The sequence below is a fragment of the Callithrix jacchus genome, chromosome X (genome assembly GCF_049354715.1).
Source record: "Callithrix jacchus isolate 240 chromosome X, calJac240_pri, whole genome shotgun sequence".
Taxonomy (NCBI): Eukaryota; Metazoa; Chordata; class Mammalia; order Primates; family Cebidae; genus Callithrix; species Callithrix jacchus.
Genome location: NC_133524.1, coordinates 69,603,872 through 69,624,703, shown reverse-complemented (window position 1 = coordinate 69,624,703; position 20,832 = coordinate 69,603,872). Strand labels below are relative to the sequence as shown.

The 20,832-nt window shown below is 39.9% G+C and overlaps 1 protein-coding gene and 1 pseudogene across 22 annotated transcripts in view; both read left to right on the top strand.

Moving 5' to 3' along the window:
• The window catches only part of HDAC8 (histone deacetylase 8), a 272,200-nt gene that overhangs the window by 209,993 nt on the left and 41,375 nt on the right, over window positions 1-20,832 (top strand). The window lies entirely within an intron of this gene.
• Window positions 10,724-10,888, top strand: LOC118150678 (U2 spliceosomal RNA; annotated as a pseudogene).

Below are 20,832 nucleotides of genomic sequence, written 5' to 3'. Positions count from 1 at the left end.
TGTACCTGGCACTGTTTTAAGTGCTTTAGCTGCATTAATTTATCTGCATCCTCACAATAACTCTGTTACTATCCCCATTTCATAGATGGCTTGCCCAAGTTAGCAGAATGAATAAGTGGGAGAGCCAGGATTCAGACCCAGGCAGGGTGGCTCTGGAGTCTAAGCTCTTCACCACTACCCTACACAATCTCTCCTGCCCACTGTTTCCCTATCTGTTATTTACTTGGGGCCTGGGAGCTGCTTTGATGATGACAGCAGGGAGTGAGAGAATTACTCTACTAAAACCAGAGGCTACAGCAGGAAGAGAGCTACAGAAACCTGCCCTGCTGGCCTCCATCTTTCCCTTTCCTCCTACTACTAAACTCCTTAAGCACCAGATAGCACATTTTTCTGCAGGGAGAGGAGCAGCCACCGGAGGAAGCCAAAGGATTTCCCTCTTTCCTCCAAGTCTCACTTTTCTACTCTACATGACTGCCAGCTTCTCCCTGCCCCAACCTTTTGTAGCCAAGGAACTAGGCTTAGCTAACCCGTGGGAACTCCAGTTCACACACAGGCTTAAATTGAGTGTGTGCCCTGTAATATCCCCAGTGGGGCCTAGCTCATTGTGCTCTGCCTATTATTTTGCCTTGTTTTCTTTTGTTTTTGAGGAAGAGTAGAGTTTTCAGTTTTGATTCCCTCAAGAAAGAGGTCCCTGCTGTTCTACTCTGAACTAGAGCTAGTTAAGCTCCAGAATGGAGCCCTCAGGCTAATATAGCAAATAGAAAGAGAAGGTGGCAATCAGGGCAACAACTGCACAATTACGTTCATTTCTCCACTTCGAATTCCCTCAGCATTTAGGGATTTGGCTTTGTGCTGTTTTGTTTAGATTTTGAGAATGTTCCAAAGAATAGAGGTGACACAGGGTGAAAGCAGGGTTCCTGAAGCCAGATACACCCAGGTTTGGACTCCAGCTTTACCACTTACTAGCTGTGTGATGCAGGGAAGTTATTTAACCTGTGTCTTATCTGTTAGGTTCCTCATCTGTACTAATATAGTACCTGCCTCATAGGATGCTTGTTAGGATTTAATGAATTGATCCACATGAAATGCTTAGAACTGTACCTGGTTCCTAAATGCTCAGTAAACATTAGCTGATATTGTTTTTTAAATATAGTATAGTAACAGAGGCTATAACAAGCACACTTACTCCCACTGTTCAGAATTAAAATATGTTAAGATTTTATCTTTAAATCCTTAAAAAAATAATAATCGTAGATAAGTTGAATATCCTGTGACCTTCCTCCCCAGTCCTATTTCTTTCCCAATGCCCCCAAGGCATCCATTGTCATGAATTTGATGTGCATCTTTTCAGTTCATTCTCACAGTGATCAGAAACAAGATTTGGAATTTGGGGGGAATGTTTTTTTTTCTTTAATACTATACATATTATTTTGCAACCTGCTTTTTTTCATTCAATAGTTTTTCTCCTTTTATTGTTTTACTCGGTGAAGAGACATTCAATGTTGTTTCTAAGATCTACCCACATAGATCCATTTCAGGCCATTTAACTGCTTTATAGTATCTCATTGTATAGATATTCTGTGTTTTATTTAACCATCCACATCTTTATGGACATTTGGATTGGTCCTAATTTTTTGCCACCATAGTCCATTGCAATGAACATTCTTAAACTTACTCCTTGGGCACATGTGTAAGTTTCTGTAGAACACAGAACTGCAAATGTAATTGCTAGATCATAAGGTCTGTGTGCCTTTTCAATTTTACTGGACACTGTAGACCTGGCAGAGGTGGTGGAGTACAGTGAGTAAGAGGTGGGACTTGGGGTCTGATATATCTAACTTCAAATCCCAGGTGTGTTACTCCCCAAACTGTGTGACTCTGAACAATTATTTGTGCCTCAGTTTCCCATCTGTAAAATGAGAACAGTATATACTTCATAGGGTTGTTGTGTGAATTAAATGGGATGATGCATTTAAGGTACATTAGTGACCAAAACATGGTAACCTATTATTCTTTCTTACTATACCTTATCACATATTTCCCCCTCAAATTTGAGAGTAGACCTTTTCTAAAGTATAGATATATGAATATAAAAAAATACTAGAAAGACATTCATCAACATGTTAACCAGTGTTGGAAATATGAGTGATATTTTTTCTTCATGCTTTTTTATTTTCCAAGTTTTTTGTTTGCTTGTTTTTTGGTTTTGGTTTTGAGATAAGGTCTTACTCTGCAGCCAGGCTGGGGTGCAGTGGCATGATCATAGCTCCTGGGCTCAAATTATCGTCTTGCCTCAGCCTCACAAGCAGCTGAAACTACAGGCATATACCACCATGCCTGGTTAATTTCTTTAATTTTTTGTAGAGATAAGATCTTCCTATGGTGCCCAGGTGATCTAAAACTGATGGCCTCAAGTGATCCTCCTGCCTCAGCTTCCCAAAGTGCTGGGATTACAGGCATGAGCCACTGTACCCAGCCTTTTCCAATTTTCCTACAAATGAAATGTATTACCTTTGTAAATAAAACACAAAATCACAATAAATGCAATTTTTAATAGAAAAGAATATAAAGTAACTGAGATTTTGGGGGGAAAAAGAATTTTCTTTCTGGTGAGCAGGACCTCTGCAAGACCAGTAAAAGAGGTCATAAGAAATAGCTTTGTGAAAGTTGAAAAACAATGTAAATGTTTACCAGTAGAAGATTAGCTACATATAACACATGAGAAAGAATCTCCAAGATAAGGTATCTAAATAAAAAGGGGATTACAGGACACTGTATACAATGTCTTTTCTTATTGTGTTAAAATGATAATTTTTATGCTTACATATGCAGTCTATCTCATGAAAGAGTTACAGAAACACTGGTAAGGGAACTGGGTATCTAGGACATAGCAAGGACTTAATCTTTTACAAAATATCTTTTTCTGCCTTTGGAATTTTTAACTAAATACATGTATTACTTACTCAAACTTTTTCAATACAATGATTTTAAAGTAGTTTATGCTAGAACGTAACGGACTTTTTGCAATTATTATCAGTATCTCAACTACTTTTAATCTAGCTTCCAAAGTTAGGGGAGGCAGGCTAAGTCAGGGCCCTTATTGGCCTTGGTGTCTGGTTCTAGAGTCTATCCTCTTACTAGCTATGCCGTACCACCCACCCCAATGCAAGAATGATTCAAAAGTTAATCAGGCACAGAAGGATGGAAAGTGATTCCAGGAGAGCATAACAGTCTGAGCAGAGTGGGTGCATGTGGGTTTCTGCCTGTGTGCAACTACAAACAGTCATGTAAAAATTGTAAGGTGGAGACACAACTAGAGAGGTGTTTTGAGGCCAAGCTGTGGAGCCAACTGTTTAAGACTCATGCTAAATAGCTTAGACCCTCCTACCAAAGTTGTGGTATCCCTAAAACTCTTACAGTAAGGGAGCGACAAGATCCAGTTTCTATTTTTGAGTTTACTTAGGCTGCTGTATAAAGGGTGAACTTGAGAGGGACATGATCGGAGACAGGAAGAGCAACTCAGAAGCTGTTAAGAGATAATGCAGGCCTGAATTTAAAATGTGAGCTAGGATTTGAACTCAGGCCTGCCTGATTCCAAAGATCAAATGTTATTATATTTCTCCATCTAACACTGCCTAAAGAAATGAACAACTGAGTTTCTTTGTGCCAGTTTTCCCCACTCTAACACCAGAAGTATACCAGCAGATATATGTCTTTATCTACACTGAGACAAAGAGGAAAAGGCTACCTCTTAATAAAGCCTATGGATTCACAAAAGCAATTCTTTGTGAAGAAGGAAACCTCCAAGTACATGGTTTGGCTATTTTTGTCAAGAATTCTTGCTTACAGCATTTTGGGGAAACTTCCTTGGGGAACCAAGAAGTTTGTATCCGGCCTTGATCTTTAAATATTTTGCTTTACTATTAGTATAAATTATTCAGTATAGTTTACGCCTCAGGTATTGAAACTTTTAAAGAGGTATAGTATATCATCCATGAATCCATGAATTCCCAATTTCAAAAAAAACTGGGATACAAATAATACTGTACAATTAATGCAATTATACATTTTAATCTTCAGTGATACAGATGGCAATTCATGAATCTGGGGGTCTCAGGGTCAATGTTAGAAACATCATTATCATAAGCTCCTAATAGAAAGGGCAGAGTTTCTTAATGCTCTATCCCCAATGCCTAGCACATAGCAGACTTTCAATGAGAATGAATGACAGAGGACTGTAGCAGTAGACTGGGTAGACCCTTCAGATCTACAGCTTTCCTAGTACCTGCTTGTATGCCTTTCTTTTACATCTTTCTCCTATAAGTAGAATATAAAATAGCAAGGCTGTGAAAATTGATCTGTGGGAGTTTTTTAGGGGGAGAGGGAAAAATCATCTAATAACTCAATTGTTTTTAAATAGCTTTCTTAAGATATAACTCTCACATCACAAAATTCACCCTTTTCAAGTGTACAATTTGGTGGGTTTTAGTATATTCACATAAGTTATACAACCATTACCACTACCTAATTCTGGTACGTTATTATCCCCACTAAAAGAAATCCCATGCCCACTAGTAGTCAATCTTCTCTCCCCCAACCCCCTAGCAACAACCAATCTACTTTCTGTCTCTATAGAGTTGCTATTCTGAACATTACATATGAATGTGATTCTACAATATGTGGTCTTTTATCACTGGCTTCTTTCATTTAACCAAATGTTAAAGGGTCATCCTTGTTGCAGCATGTGTCAGTACTTCCTTTATTTATTTTTATTACTGTATATGAACTTTCTGAGCCAGTAATTTGTGGTTTGGGTTATCACAGCGTTTCCTACATTTTGGACAACTGAAGGAACTCATCTAAAACTGAAAAGAAGCCAGCATGAATACAACCTAGGGTGAATGAGATTACAGCCACCCATATCTTTGGCAGTGGCATGTTTGTGCTGAGCCAAAGATCTGTCTTAATAGGATGGCAGGCCCAAGTTATGTGTCGTGACCTCCTGCTGGCACTGGTCTAGTCTAGGAAGGGCTCATGGGTGCTGGTATAACGGGATGAGACAAGTGCCTCACAGCTTGTGTTTCTGGCTTGGTCAGAGCTTGGGTACAATTCCATGTCTTCAGACATCTGAGAAAAGTATGTTGGGATCTCCTGGTTCCATTTGTTCTGTTTGCCAGTGGGCAGAGTACACTGCACTGTGCAGACAGGTTAGACAGTTTATTGTAGGCTGATGAAAGCAGATTAAAAAACCATCAGCTTGGTGGGAAACTAGCTCAGAATCCAATCCAAATGTCAGATGAAATATTTACACAGCCAGGAGATAAACCAAGGGAAACAGTGTGCCCTTTGTGTGTGCTTCTGAGTGTGCAGGCACACACAGAGCTGCTGACCATTTGTCAACTTCCAGGATTTATTCTGCTGCTTCTGGCAAGGGACAGCCTAATGATTTAATAGCTTGTCAACACCTACACAGAGAAACAAGGACTGGCACTTCCTCATTTCTTATTTTCTTTGCTTTAAATAGGAATTTCTATTCCAAGTCACTGGAACCTGGAAATCAGACTGTCAGATTTCTCTTGACTTGAGTGCACAGTTCCTGAATCTGGGCATGATGAATGTTATAACTTTCCTGTTATACAAACACAGGGTTGCTACCCTTTCAGAATGACCCATTGAGTTCATATCCTAAAGCTTGAGTGTTTGCTTCAGACCGTTGCCGTGAGCCAATTTCAAATGGAGTGAAACTGTTTTGTTTCTGTCCCATGAACCTCTTGAGTTGAATGCCTGCTTGAGCAATCCAATGCCTGGTTGCCACATTTACATTTGAGATGAAGAAGTTGTTTAGAGGATTTTAGTGGAGAAGATTGGATTTTGCATGCAGAGTATTATTCTCCAGGCATCCTTGGGCAGTTGTGAGTTCCCTGAAAGAAGAGACCATGTCCTCTTCAGCTCAGCAAACCCCACAGTGCCTAGCCTAGCACAACACCTGTCACATTATCATCTTGATTAATTCATTTTCAGACTGTTCCACCACAATCTATGATAGAATGACAACCAGAGGGTTATATTTTATATTAGAATAATACCTTGGGTACACTGAGTCCTTATCCCAAAGACAGGTAGTATAGCAAAATGGTATAGAGCTCTATTTCTCAAACTTCAATATGCATGTGAATTATCTAGGGCTTGTTAAATGCAAGTTCTAATTCCGTTCATCCAGGCTGAAGCTTGAGATTGTGCCATTCTTCCAAGTTCCGGTATGATATAATGTTGCCAAACCAGGTACCACATTTTGAGCACCAAGAATCTAGAGCTATGCTATCTAATATGATAACCAGTAGCTACTAGTGATTAGTAAGTATTTTAAACCTGGCTAGTCCAAATTGAGATGTGCTGTAAATGTTCAGTACGTACCAGATTTTAAAGACTTAGTAAGAAGAAAATGTGAAATATCTTATTAGTAATTGTATATTATACGTCAAATTTATAATATTTTGAATAGGTTAGGTTAAATAAAACATATTCTTAAAATAATTTCACTTGTTTTTTTAAATTTTTAATGTGGCTACTCAAAAATTTTTAATTATATATGTGGCTCACATTATATTTCTACTAAACAGCACTGGTCTAGAGTAGGAGTAGCAAACTTTTAGAATAAAGGGCTGGGCCATAAATATTTTAGGCTTTTCAGACCATATGGTTTCTGTCCCAACTACTCAATTCTACTATTGTACACAAAAGCAGCCATAGACGATATGTAAATGAATGAATGTGGTTCTGTTCCAATAAAACTTTATTTACAAAAACGGGTAGAAATGATAGCCTTGAAAACCAACAGCCTGGCAGCCACCAGAAGGAACAGAATATGGAGCAGAATGTTGGAGCTCCTTCCAAGCCTCATTTCTGAAGAATTATTATTTGGCCTGTCTAGTGGTTCCTTGGAAGACTCCACTTGGAAGGCTTTTTTTTTTTTTTTTTGAGATGGAGTCTCTCTCTGTTGCTAGGCTGTGCAGTGGCTCGATCTCAGCTCACTGCAATCTCCACCTCCTGGGTTCAAGTGATTCTCCTGCCTCAGCCTCCTAAGTAGCTGGGACTACGGGCATATAGCACCATGCCCAGCTAATTTTTGTGTTTTTAGTAGAGACAGGGTTTCAACATGTTGGCTGGGATGATCTCGATCTCCTGACCTCATGATCCGCCTGCCTTGGCCTCCCAAAAGTGCTGGGATTACAGGCGTGAGCCACCACGGCTGCAAGGTTTTTTTATTAGACATGATTCAAGGGTGTGCTCAGTGTTGAAAAACATTTTTGGGGGTATTTTTCCTTCAGGTATTTGTCAAAAATAATTAGAGACAAATGATTAACTTTACAGCTGCCTATGGTAATAGATAACAGTTGCAGCAAACATTAAGCTAACCAAAAAGCTTAAAACTAAATGCTGGGGAATGAGATGTCCATATGGGGCTTTGAAAAGCTCCAAAAAATTCTTAGGAATCTAAAAGGCCGTGCATATGCACAGGATGATATGCATTCCCAAGGCTGTGCACAAATGCTCAGAAAACACCTGAGAAGACCAAAGTTCTCACCTATGGCTGAACTTCAAGCTCTGTACAAGTGAAGTGCTAAGGCAAAGTGGTTAACTGACTGGCAGAATATTGAAGGAATGCTCCCAACACACACACACAGCATCTTGGTAAAGACTGGGAGACTTACCCACTCCATGAATTTAAGCAAATCTCTGTATAATCATTAGCTGACCACTAAGCTAACCAAGCAGAGACTTCTGTGACCAAACATGACAAATAATCCAGACTTTGCAGAATTAATTCATAAAAGCCGCTACACAGACCAGGTGTGCTGGCTCACAGCTGTAATCCCAACATTTTGAGAGGCTGAGGCAGGCAGATCACAAGGTCAAGAGGTCGAGATCATCCTGGCCAACACGGTGAAACCCTGTCACTATTAAAAATACAAAAATTTGCCGGGTGTGATGGCACATGCCTTTAGTCCCAGCTACTCAGTGGCTGAAGCAAGAGAATCACTTGAACCCAGGAGGCAGAGATTGTGATGAGCCAAGACCATGCCACTGCACTCCAGCCTGGGTGACAGTGAGACTCCATCTCAAAAAAAAAAAGCCACTAAACAAATAAACACCAGCAGCAACAAAAACAAAACTCTGGGGAGGAGAGAATCTGTTTTCCACATTATATAATTTTAAATGTCCAATTTTTAACAAAAGTTATATGCAAAGAAACAAAGTATGGTCAATACACAGGAAAAAATATCAATCAATATAAATTGTCACTGAGGACATCCAAACATTGGAATTGCTAAAGATTTTTAATTAGTTATTTTAAATATGTACCAAAATGTAAAGAAATGTATGACATGTCTCACCAAATAAAGAATATCAATAAATAGAAATTATATTAAAAATAACTAAATGGTGGCCAGGCATAGTGGTTCATGCCTGTAATTTCAGCACTTTAGGAGGCCAGGGTGGGCAGATTAGCTGAGGTCAGGAGTTCAAAATCAGCCTGGCCAACATGGCAAAACCCTGTCTCTACTAAAAATTCAAAGATTAGCTGGGTGTGGTGGCGGGCGCCTGTAATCCTACCTACTCGGGAGGCTGAGGCAGGAGAATCACTTGAACCCAGGAGGCAGAGATTGCAGTGAGCGGAGATCACACCATTGCACAAGACAAGAGTGAAACTCAGTCTCAAAAAATAAAAATAAAAAAATACTAAAAGGAATCCTTAAGGCTGAAATGAAAGGACACTAGACAGTAAGTTGAATCCACATAAAGAAATAAAGACCATCAGTAAGGGTTACTACATACGTAAAAATCAAAGTACAAATATATTTTCCTTTGTAACTCTTTTCTTCTATGTATGATTTAAAAGACAGCTTCATAAAGCAATAAACCCACTTCGATAAGTGCACAATGTGTGAAAATATAATTCATGTGACAATAACAACACAAAGGAGAGGCATGAAAAAGGAGCTATTTAGGAACAGAACCAAGTGTTTATATACTGTCTTAGGCCATTTCATGTTGCTATAACAGAATACCTCAGGCTGAGTAATTTATAACTGAAAGAGGTTTATTTAGCTCATGGTTCTGGAGGCTAGGAAGTTCCAGAAGCATGATGCTGACATTAACTTGGTCTCTGGAAAGGGCTTTTGTGCTCTGTCACAACATGGCAAAAGGTCAAAGACTAAGAAAGCACATGCAAAGGATCAAAATCTGAGGGGCATCCTGGCTTTATAACAACCTACTCTTGTAGGAACTAATCCATTTCTGCAAGAACTAATCTAGTTTTGCCATAGTGAAAACTCACTACCATGAGAACGGCACTAAACCATTCATGAGGGGTCTTCTCTCATGACCCAAACAACTCCAACTAGACCCACCTCACAACACTGCTACATTGGGGATCAAGTTTTAAACGAGTTTTGGTGGGGGCAAACAAACCATATCCAAACCATAATATATACTATTAAAATTAAGTTGATATTAATCCAAACTGTATTGTTAAAAGTTAAGATGTTAATTATAATCCTCAGGCAACACTAAGAAAATAAATACACACACACACACACACACACACTTATATGCACACAGATACATACATATATACACATATTTATATATGTCCATAATACATTTTTATATATGTAAACTAATAAGAAAATTAAAACGATACACTAGAAGATGTCTATTTAGTAAAAAGGAATGCAGTAATGGAGGAAAGGGGAACAAAACAGCGTAAGACATGGAGAACAAGTAGCAATGTGGCATACATAGACTATGCCTTATCAGTAATTATATTAAATGTAAATTATTAAATACACCAATTAAAAATTACAGATTGGTCAAATAGATTTTAAAAACATATTTCAACTATATGTTGTTCATAAAAGAAATACTTTAAATTCAAAGACACACATAGGTTGGAAGTAAAAGAATGGTGAAAGATACAGCATACATACAGTAGCCAAAAGAGAGCTGGTGTACTAAAAGACAAAATTATAAATGTATGCCACCTAACAACAGAACACCAAAATATATGTAACAAAACTAAAGAAGTGAAAAAGAGAAATAACAAATTCAGTAATACTTGGAAATGTCAATACCCCACTTTCAATAATAAATAGAACAACTAGAGAGAAGATCAACAAGGAAATAGATCTGGACAACATGATAAACCAACTAGAGCAGAATACATACTCTTCTCAACTGCACATGGAACATTTTCTAGGACAGAACATACTTTAGATTACAAAATTCAGTAAATTGAAAAAGACTGAAATCATACAAGGTACCTTGGAATTGAATTAGATGAAAAGGAATGAAATTAGAAATCAATAAAAGAAGGAGATTTGAGCAATTCATAAATATGTGGAAATTAAACAGCACACTCCTTTTTTTTTAAATTTTTTATTGGATTTTAGGTTTGGGGGTACATGAGCAGAGCATGCAATACAGTTGCATAGGTACACACATGGCAGTGTGTTTTGTTTGCTTTCTCCCCTTCACCCACATTTGGCATTTCTCCCCAGGCTATCCCTCCCCACCTCCCCCTCCCACTGGCCCTCCCCTTTTCCCCCCAATAGACCCCAGTGTTTAGTACTCCCCTTTCTGTGTCCATGTGTTCTCATTTTTCATCACCTGCCTATGAGTGAGAATACTCCTAATACAAACAGACTAACGAAGAAATCACGTTGCTTCATGGCTTTTTGGCTAACTTCAAGTGTTGTATCTGTCCTTATCTGAGGACAATACATTAAATGGATTTTGGAACAGGGAGATGGAATAAGAATTTTCCTCCACTCCACGCAACAACCTGGTCAATTATTGCAGTACCTCCAGAAATGGTGCACCCCTCCCAATATAATAAAAATAATTTAAATAATTTAAAAGAAATCACAAAGGAAGTTAGAAAATACTCTAAGATGAATGAAAACAGAAACAAAACATGCCAAAACTTATGTAATGCAATGAATGCAGTAGGTAGAGGGAAATTTGTAACTGCAAAGGCCTGTTTAAAAAGAAGAAAGATTACAAAACAGTAACCTAATCTTTCATCTTAAGAAATTAGAAAGAGAATAGCAAACTAAACCCAAAGCAAGCAGAGGAAAAGAAATAAAAAAATTAGGCGGAGCGTGGTGGCTCACACCTGTAATCCCAGAACTTTGGGAGGCTGAGTCAGGCAGATCACCTGAGATCAGGAGTTCAAGACCAGCCTGGCCAACATGGTGAAAGCCCATCTCTGCTAAAAATACAAAAACTAGCCGGGCGTGGTGGCAGGCACCTGTAGTCCAGCTACTCCGGTGGCAGAGGCAGGAGAATTGCTTGAACCCAGGTGACGGAGGTTGCAGTGAGCTGAGATTGAGCCACTGCACTCCAGCTCTGGGTGACAGAGCAAGGCTCCATCTCAAAAAACTAAATAAATTAAAAATAAAAATTAGAGCAAGAAGAACTGAAATAATGAATAGAAAAACAATTTAAAAAATGGTGGAGAACGATCCAAGATGGCTGATCGCTAACATCCCGGGATTGCAGCTCTCAGGGAAGGCGCGGAGAACTAGAGGACGCCACACTTTCAGACAAATTCTGGTCGCTCACGGAGCAGAAGATCCCCCAGTGGAGGAAACACACAGGTGGCCAGCGCGACTCTCGTGGCCGGCGCAGCGGTTCCGCCAGCACCTTGGCACAGCAGCTCTCGGAGCAGAGTAAACAGGTTCGGAGGACCCGCACGGGTCCCCAGCAGGACACCAGAGGCCGGCGCAGTGGCTGTGACGGCACCTCAGCGCGGCAGCGCTCGGCGCAGAGTAAACAGGGCCGGTTTCCCTTCTGACCAAGGTTTGGAGCCCCGGGAAGGCAGAGTCGCCTACTACGGACACAAGAAGGAAGCCAGACAGGAGAATCCTGGACAGAAAAGCACCGTCAGTTTTAACGCCGCTGCTCTGGCCCGGGGAACTAACAACCTGGACATCCACTCAAGAGACCTAATCTGAAAGTTGGTAATTTCAAAGACGAGAGGAGGATAAATTTACAATGATGGGAAGAAACCAGCGTAAAAAAGCTGAGAATACTCAAAATCAGAACGCCTCTCCCTCTAAAGATGATCACAGTTCCACATCAACAATGGAACAAGGCTTGATGGAGAACGAGCACATCCTGATGACAGACTCACTCTTCAAGGAATGGATAATAACAAACTTCGGTGAGTTAAAAGACCATGTTGTAGCCCAACGTAAAGAAACTAGGAACTTTGAAAAAAGGTTTGATGAAATCCTATTGAGAATAGACAACTTAGAGAGGAGTATGAGTGAATTAATGGAACTGAAGAATACAATACAGGAACTCCGAGAAGTATGCACAGGTTTAAACACTCGAATTGTTCAAGCAGAATAAGGGATATCAGAGATCAAAGTCCAACTTAATGAAATAAAACGTGAAGAAAAGATTAGAGAAAAAAGGATAAAAAGGAATGAGCAAAGTCTCCAAGAAATGTGGGACTATGTGAAAAGACCAAATTTACGTTTGATAGGTGTACCTGAATGCGAGGGAGAGAATGAATCCAAGCTGGAAAATACCCTTCAGGATATTATTCAGGAAAATTTTCCTAAACTAGCAAAGCAGGTCAACATTCAACCCCAGGTAATACAGAGAACACCACAAAGATATTCCTCAAGAAGAGCAACCCCAAGGCACATAATCGTTAGATTCACCAGGGTTGAAACGAAGGAGAAAATACTAAGGGCAGCCAGAGAGAAAGGTCAGGTTACCCACAAAGGCAAGCTTATCAGACTTACAGCAGATCTCTCGGCAGAAACTCTACAAGCCAGAAGAGAGTGGGGTCCAATATTCAACATCCTCAAAGAACAGAACCTTCAGCCCAGAATTTCATATCCAGCCAAACTAAGCTTCACAACTGAAGGAAAAATAAAATCTTTTATGAACAAGCAAGAACTCAGAGATTTTATTACCACCAGGCCTGCTTTACAAGAGCTTCTGAAAGAAGCATTACACACAGAAAGAAACAACCAGTATTAGCCTTTCTAAAAATACACCAAAAAGTAAAGAGCACCAACATAAAGAAGAATTTAGACCAACAAATGGATAAAACAGCCAGTCAACATTAAATGGCAGTAACCCTAAATTTAAATTGACTAAATCCCCCAATCAAAAGACACAGACACAGCCAAAACCCAATGACATGTTACATCCAGACCTGTTTCACATGCAAGAATACACAAAGACTCAAAACAAAGGGATGGAGAAAGATTTATCAACCAAATGGAGAGCAAAAATAAATAATAAATAAATAAAAAGCAGGAGTTGCAATTCTCATATCGGATAAAATAGATTTTAAAGCAACAAAGATACAGTGGTAAAAGGATCAATGCAACAACAAGAGCTAATGATCCTAACACCCAGATTCGAGACTTAGATTCAATGAGACAGAAAATTAATAAGGATATCAAGGACTCAAACTCAGATCCGGAACAAGTAAACTTAATAAATATTTATAAAGCTCTCCACTTCAAATACACAAAATATACATTCTTGTCAATACCACATCACACCTACCCATAAGTTTAAATGAAACATTGATTGGCCATTATTAATACCCAATTTTTTTCAAAATAAAGCAATATTTCCATTTACTCTCCCTCTTTCTCTTCCTCTTTCTTCCTCTCCTTTACTTATTTTTTTTTCTTTCCTTCTCTCAAAAAAAAAAAAGAAATCAACTTGTAAATCTCTAGATCCAAGTCGGCAATGTCTCTCTCATTGCTTGATTTCCTTCCCTCCCTTCCCTCCCTCCCTCCCTCCCTCCCTCCCTCCCTCCCTCCCTCCCCGCTTCCTCCCTTCCTTCCTTCCTTCATCCCTTCCTTCCTCCCTACCGTCCTTCTTCCCTGCCTTCCTGGCTTCCTCCCCCCGCCCAAAAAAAAAAAAAAAGGTGAAATCCAAAATTGGTTCTTTGCAAAGCTCAGCAAAATTACAAAACTTTCGGTAGACTTAAAAAAAAAAGTCTCAAATTATGAAGATCAGGAATGACAGTGGAGCTATTACTACCCACCTTAGAGAAATAAAAAGGAGTATAAAGAGCCAGACAAAGCGTCTCACGCCTGTGATCCCAGCACTTTGGGAGGACAAGGCATGAGGATCACTTAAGCCCAGGAGTTTGAGTTTGAAACTAGCTTGGGCATCATAGTGAGACCTCATCTTAAAAAAAAAAAAAAAAGCATAAAGGACTACTATGAGCAACTGTATGCCAACAAATTTTGTAACCTAGATGTACGAATATATTCCTAGAAACACACACAATACCAAAACTAACTCAAGAAAAAAATGGAATGGAATATCTGAATAGAGCTCCTAAGCTAAGTAAAAGAAATTGAATTAATAATTTTTAACATTACCACAAAGAAAACCCCAGGCACATATGGTTTCACTAGTTTATTCTACTGATTGACACCAATAATGGTTGATTTTATTTGTCAACTTTATTGGGCCACAAAAATGCTCAGATATCTGATTAAACATTATTTCTGGTTGTATGTGTGAGGGTGTTTCCAGAAGAGATTACCATTTGGATTAGTAGACTAAATCAAGAAGATTTTCCTTCTTAGTATGAGTGAGCATTATCCAATCTGTTAAGGGCCTGAATAGAACAAAAAGTGAAAGAAGAATTTTCTCTCTTCCTCCCTTCCCTTCTTTTCCTTCCCTTCCCTTCCCTCCCCACTGTTCCTCTCCCCTCTCTCAATGACTGACTGCTTGAATTAAGATTTCCGTTTTCTCCTGCCCTAGAACTGGAATTTACACCGTCAGCCCTCTGGTTTCCAAGTCTTTGGACTTGGACTAGAACTTACACCATCATTTCTCCTGGTTCTCAAGCCCTCAGATTCAGACTACAGCTATACAATCAGCTGTCCTTGGACTCCAGTTTGCAGATGGCAGATCAAAAGTCTTCTCAGCCTCCATAATTGTGTGAGCCAGTTCCTCACAATAAATCTATTATATGTAGATAGATGATAGATATATTTATCTAGATATTTATTTTTACATATATATGGAGAAAGAGAGAGAGAGATCTCCTATTGGTTCTCTTTCTCTGGAGAAACCTGACAAATAAAACTTCCCAACTGTGAGGCCAGTTCTACCTTTATACCAAAACCAGATAAAGAAATCACAACAGGCTAGGCTCAGTGGCCCATGCCTATAATCCTAGCACTTTGGGGGGCCAAGGCAGGAAGATCACTTGAGCCTAGGAGTTCAATTGAGACCAGCCTGGGCAACTTAGTGGGACCCCCTTCTCTACAAAAAAATTAAAAATTACCTGGGTGTGGTGGTGCATGCCTGTGGTCCCAGCTACTTGGGAAGCAGTAGGTAGAGAGGGTGGGATGGGAAGTGCTTGAGCCCAGGAGGTCAAGGCTGCAGCAAACTGTGATCAGACCACTGCCCTCCGGACCAGGTGACAAAGTGAGACCCTGTTTCAAAAAAAAAAAAGAAAGAAAAGAAAGTAAAAAGGCAACTCACAGAATGGGAAAAAAAAACTTACAAATCAAAATATTTGCAAATCATATATAGAGGACTTGTATCCAGAATACTCTTTTTTTTTTTTTTTTGAGACAGGGCTTCACTCCCATCACCCAGGCTGTAGTACAATGACATGATCTCAGCTCACTGTAACCTACACCTCCCAGACTCAAGAGATTCTCCTGCCTCAGCCTCCTAAATGGCTGAGACTACAGGCACATGCTATCACACCCAGCTACTTTTTATATTTTTTGTACAAATGGGATTTCATCATGTTGCCCAGGTTGGTCTTCAACTCCTGACCTCAAGTGATCTGCCCACCTCAGCCTCCCAAAGTGCTGGGATTACAGGCATGAGCCACTACACCCAGCCTGAGAATACATTTTTTAAACCTTTAGTACTAATCTAGCAGGCCAGATGCAGTGGCTCATGCCTGTAATCCCAGTTCTTTGGGAGGCCAAGACAGGAGGATCACTTGAGCCCAGGAGTTCAAGACCAGCCTGGGCAACATAGCAAGGCCCCATCTCTACAAAAACTTTTTTAAAAAATTAGATGGGCATGGTGGTGTGCATCTGTAGTTTTAGCTACTTGGGAGGCTGAGGTGGGAGGATTGCTTGAGACCAGCAGTTTGAGGCTGCAGTGAGCTATGATTGCACCACTGCACTCCAGCCTGAGTGACAGAGTGAACCCCATCTCTAAATAATAATAGCAAAATAACCCAATTTTAAAATGGGCAAAGGATACATACAGACCTTTCTCCAAAGAAGATGTACAACTGGTCAATAAATATATAAGGAAATGCCTGACATCACTAGTCATTAGAGAAATACAAATCCCAAACCACTATGAAATATCACTTCACTCCTACTAGGATGATAATAATAAAAAGATGGATAATAGAAAGTGTTGGCAAGGATGGGGAGAAATTGAAACCCTCATGCATTGCTGGTGGAAATATAAAATGGTACAGCCACTTTGGAAAACAGCATGGCAGTTCCCTAAAAAGTTAAATAGAATTACCAAGTGACCCAGAAATTCTATTCCTAGGTATATAACCACATACGTTCACACAAGAATGTGTATACAGATTTTCATAGCAGCATTATTCATAATAGCCAAAAATTTGGAAACAACCCAAATGTCCATCTCCTGATAAATGGATAAACAAAATGTGCATCTATACAATGGAATTCAGCCATAAAAAGAATAAATTACTGATACATACTACAATATGGATGAACCTTGAAAACATTATGCTAAGTGAAAGAAAGACATAAAAGGCCACATATTCTATTATTCCATTTTTATATGTCCAGAATATGCAAATCCATAGAGACAGAAACTAGATTACTGGTTGCCAGGGACTTGGGGAAGAAGAAGTGAATGCTCAATGGATATAGGTTTCCTTCATGGGTGATGAAAATGTTCTGGAATTAGATAGTGGTTGCACAACCTTGTAAATATACTACTTGTAAATATACTAAATAATACACTCTAAAAAGGTAAATTATATCTCAAGGAAAAAAAGGCAGAGGGACAGATTTGGCACATGGGCCATAGTTTGTCAGCTCCTGGTCAAGATCAATGGTTGTTGGAGTCACACGGACCAGAGTTAGAATCCTAATTTTCAACTTATGAGCTCTATGACCTTGGATAAGTCACTTAATAGCTTTAAGCCTCACTTTTCTTTTTAATATGTTGGGTATGTGTATAGTATCTCCTGTGTATTGTGTGAGGATGGAGTTAGGTCAAATACAAGCTCCATGAAGGCACTCTATCTCCAGGACCTAGAACTGGCAGGCACTCAATAACTAAAGAATTTAACACAGTCACTGACTCAGCATAATAAATAATAGCAAATCCTTATATAGTTTTTACTGTATTACAGGTACTATTCTAAGTGTTTTGCAGAACTTTATTTCATTTAATACATAGTATTATTATCATCCTCATTTTCCAGATGAGGAAACTAAGGTACAAGAAACTTATGTGACTTGCCCAAAATTACACAGCTAGGAAATGGTACAACTAAAATCAAAACCCAGGCAGTTGTGCTCATAAGTCTATGCAATAAATGTTGAATGTCAATTATCATCATCATCATCATCATAGAGTTCAAAACATATCCAAAGATACAGATCTCCTTTCTCCTTTTGGTATCTAAGCACATACTAACAACTCTACTTCCTCGGTGTTTGATTTAGGGTGAGAATACTTCCCAAGTCTCTGAGATTCTGCTACAGAACATAGTCATTCTTTCATCCATCCATTCATTCATGTATTTATCAAGCATGTACAGGATCCCTACTGTGTTCTAGGCGCTGTGCTATATACAGATAAAAAAGATGTACTCACTATCCTGAAAGAGCTCAATGTCTAGTTGGGAAGATAATTATAGTCCACAGTGATAAGTACTGTAGTAGAGATTATGCAAGGTTCCTATGGAAGCAGAGAAAACTCAGGCAGGGGACAGTGTGGAGGTAGGAATAAGGAAGGACCTGTGAACACTTCCTGGAGGAAGTGGTACCTGGACAATGTTCCCAAAAAGGAATGTGGATTAGTCAGATGTAGGAAGGGAGAAATAAGTCAAGATTAGGTTACAGTATATATACAGACTGAAAGGCCCAGGAGACCTTGGTGAAACCCAGGGAACAAACAGCACAGAGTCCAACATGACCAAAAGCCAGGTGGCAGAGGGGACCTGGAAAAGCTCCTAAGGGCCCAACTGCCATTCAAGTTTAGTCCTGAGCAGCTAACTACCCAGCATTCCCCAGCCCCTTACCCTACTTTACTTTTCTCTGCAGCACTTATCACCATCTGACATGTACCTGCTTGTTTATTTACTGTCTCCTCCCACTAAAATGTGAGCTCCCTGAGGACAGAGACTTTGTTTTGTTCACTGCCATATCTCCTTTAACTACTATATACACACGATTGCCTGCATTCATAGGCACTCCATAAGTATTCTCGAATGAATGCACAAAATGAAATCAATAAACTAATGTCCTGAGAGCTCTAGGGAAGACAGAGATGATTAACATACAGGACCCAACCTCCAGGAACTTATAGGCTAGCAAGAGACCTAATACGTGAACTTGAGTGCCTATTGCACTCTATCTCCTCTCTTCTTTCACCTTCTGCTTTCTCTCTCTCTCTCTCTTTTTTTTTTTTTTTTTTTTTTTTTTTTTTTTTTTTTTGAGATGGAGTTTCGCTCTTATTACCCAGGCTGGAGTGGAATGGTGCGATCTTGGCTCACCACAACCTCTGCCTCCCGGGTTCAAGTAATTCTCTTACCTCAGCCTCCCAAGTAGCTGGGACTACAGGCTGCGCCACCATGCCCAGCTAATTTTTGTATTTTTAGTAGAGACGGGGTTTCACCATGTTGACCAGGATGGTCTCCATCTCTTTTTTTTTTTTTTTTGAGATGGAGTTTCGCTCTTATTACCCAGGCTGGAGTGGAATGGTGCGATCTTGGCTCACCACAACCTCTGCCTCCCGGGTTCAAGTAATTCTCTTACCTCAGCCTCCCAAGTAGCTGGGACTACAGGCTGCGCCACCATGCCCAGCTAATTTTTGTATTTTTAGTAGAGACGGGGTTTCACCATGTTGACCAGGATGGTCTCCATCTCTTTTTTTTTTTTTTTTGAGACGGAGTTTCGCTCTTGTTACCCAGGCTGGAGTGCAATGGCGCAATCTCGGCTCACCACAACCTCCGCCTCCCGGGTTCAGGCAATTCTCCTGCCTCAGCCTCCCGAGTAGCTGGGATTACAGGCACGCACCACCGTGCCCAGCTAATTTTTTGTATTTTTAGTAGAGACGGGGTTTCACCATGTTGACCAGGATGGTCCCGATCTGCTGACCTCGTGATCCACCCGCCTCGGCCTCCCAAAGTGCTGGGATTACAGGCTTGAGCCACCGCGCCCGGCCGGTCTCCATCTCTTGACCTAGTGATCCACCCGCCTCGGGCTCCCGAAGTGCTGGAATTATAAGCATGAGCCACTGCGCCCCGCCCACTTCCTGCTTTCTCTCCCAGAACTTTCAGACTGTCGTCTGACCATTCAAAATTCCCCATCCCTCTCAAATATTTCTCCACCGCATCCAGGACTTCGTAGTCCCCAAAAGTGGCTCATGTTCCAACATACACCTGCTGATTGAAATAGATGTTGGATGCCAGAAAGAAAAATTAGCACTGAGACAAAGGATCTCTCAGCAACGCAATTTTTACTTCCTGGACTGCAAGAAGGGTACTCTCACTAGCTATCCTGCCGTGAGAGTACAATGAACAAAGGAAAACAGACGAATTTATTCCTTACGCAATTGGAGCCATCCTTACTGCTGTGACTGATCTCCATTGGCTGGAGTCAGACCTTACAATCTAAAGTAAAACCCAATTGGCTAACAACTTAAAAGTTTTCTAAACAGGTAAAAGCAGTAGATAATTGGTACATACCTGTGAGCCTGTCCAGCACAGATACCTTGGTTAAAGTACAAGGATGTAGAATGTATTACATGCTTGTAAGCATGGCATGTCTAACAGCTACATAGGATAGGGCTTAACAAAGTTATTAGCACACTTATTCTTTAACAAGAAGGGAAACTTTAAAAAGGAACATTTCTACTTCCCACACCTGTCCTCTTTCCTGGCTCTGCCCTTCAAAAATCTCATTCCTAGTAGCTGCCCAAGTCTACTAGATGTTGTTAGCATGCTCAAACTAATTTTCACAAATGTATGACTCACTTCCAGAGCAGTCTAGGGTATATTACTTTTTTAACTTTTCGTTACAGAAACTTTCAAACGTAAATAAGGCAGAGAGAAGAATATAATGAATCCCCATGTACCCATCACCCAGCTTCAACAATTACCAATATTATCATTCCTATTTCTTCTATCCCCCATTTTTTTCTGAAGAATTTTAAAGCTGATCCCAGGTATCATACCATTTCATAGCTGATGGCCTATAAATATTTATCTCTAACAGATAAGGACCTTTTCTTACATAAACACAGTACCATTATCACACTCAACAAAATTAATAATCCCTTAACATCATCTGTGGTGGTTAATACTGTCAACTTGATTGGATTGAAGGATACAAAGTATTGATCCTGATTGTGTCTGTGGGGTGTTGCCAAAGGAGATTAACATTTGAGTCAGTGGGCTGGGGAAGGCGGACCCGCCCTTAATCTGAGTGGGTACAATCTAATCAGCTGCCAGCATGGTTAGAATATAAGCAGGCATAAAAATGTGAAAGGAGAAACTGGCCTACCTCTCCCAGCCTACAT